This window comes from Heterodontus francisci, unplaced genomic scaffold (assembly GCF_036365525.1).
Source record: "Heterodontus francisci isolate sHetFra1 unplaced genomic scaffold, sHetFra1.hap1 HAP1_SCAFFOLD_278, whole genome shotgun sequence".
NCBI lineage: Eukaryota > Metazoa > Chordata > Chondrichthyes > Heterodontiformes > Heterodontidae > Heterodontus > Heterodontus francisci.
In genome coordinates, this window is record NW_027141343.1 from 1,924,362 (window position 1) to 1,926,220 (window position 1,859).

The following is a 1,859-nucleotide window of genomic DNA, read 5'->3' on the forward strand; positions in this document are numbered from 1 at the left end:
TGTTACACACAACTCCACAAATCTCACAAGTGGTCAGACTGGAGGATACAGTATTAATTCCATCACTGCAAACTGAATGCACTGTTATCTACCAGGACATAAAACATATTGTAAAATGAAAGGACACAGACCTGAAATGTTAATTGTGTTTCTCCCTCCACAAATGCTGCCTGAACTGCTGAATATTTCCAGCATTTTTGTTTATTTCATATTACCAGCATCTGCAGACTTTTGCTTTTATTTTAGAGTTAAAGAAACATTGCATTGTGAGGTGGGAGTGACTGCCCTTGACATCAAGGCAGCCTTTGACATGTATGGCAACAAGGCAGCCCTAGCAAAACCAATGTAAATAGAAATCGGGGCAAAATGCTCTGCTGTTTGCAGTCATACCTAGCACTAAGGAAGATGGCTGTGGTTGTTCAGGTCTATCATCTCAGTCTCAGGACATTACAGCTGAAATTCCTTAGGCTCGTGTTCTAGGCCCAACCATCTTCAGCAGCTTCATCAACGACCTTCCCTCCATCACAAGGCCAGAAGTGTGGATGTTTTCTGATGATTGCCCAATGTTCAGCACCATTCATGACTCCTCAGATACTGAAGCAGCCCATGTCCAGATGCAGCAAGACCTGAACAACGTCCAGGCTTGAGCTGATATGTGGCAAGTAACATTCGCGTCAGATAAATGCCAGGCAATGACCATCTCAAACAAGAGAGAATCTAATCATCTCCCCTTGATGTTCAATGGCATTACCATCACTGAATCCTCCACCATTAACGTTGACCATTGGTTACCATTGACCAGAAACTGAACTGGACCAGCCATATAAATGCTGTAAGTGCAAGAGCAAGGTCAGAGGCTAGGAATTCTGTGGCGAGTAACTGACCTCCTGTTTCCCCACATCCGACCACCATTCACAAGACACAAGTCAGGAGTGTGATGGAATACTGCCCACTTGCCTGGATGAGTGCAGCTCCAACAACACTCAAGCAGCCTGTGTGATTGCCCACATCCACGACCTTCAATATTCACTCCATTCACCACTGATGCACAGTGGCAGCAGTGCGTACCAGCTAAAAGATGCACTGCAGCAACACACCAAGGCTTCTTCGACAGTACCTTCCAAACCTGGAACCTCTACCACCAACAAGGACAAGGGCAGCAGATGCATGGGAACACTACCAGCTGCAAGTTCCCCTCCAAGCCACACACCATCCTGACTTGGAATTATATCACCATTCCTGCACTGTCGCTGGGTCAAAATCCTGGAACACCCTTCCAAACAGCACCGTTGGAATTCCTACATCTCAAGGACTGCAGTAGCTCAAGAAGGCAGCTCACCACCATTTTGTCAAGGGCAATTTGGAATGGGCAATAAATGCTGGCACAGCCAGTGATGCCTACATCACATGAACAAATGAAAAAAGTGAGGAAATAGTGAAGGGCTTCTATAGAATACATGCAGATATGTTTCCTCTTGTGGTGGTGTCTGAAACAAGAGCCAAAAATATAAAATCGACATTCATAAAACCAATGAGGAATTCATGAAAAATGTATTTATGTAGTGAGTGGTTAGAATCTGGAATTTGCAACCACAGGGAGAGGTCGAGGCGATAATATCATTGCATTTAAGGGGAGGTGGAACAACTGTATGGGAAGAAAGGAATTGAGGCTTTATTTTTTTTTATTTGTGCATATGAAGCAGGATGGCTGGAAATATGTGCAGAGCATCGAGCAGTTGGGACGATCCCAGTGCAGTGTTTTGTCTGGATGGATCTGCCCAGAACACTTGTGATGCAGGAGCTGGGAGCTTCAGTACTTCAGTGGAGACAGATACTGACACTGGTTTTCATTTGTGGGT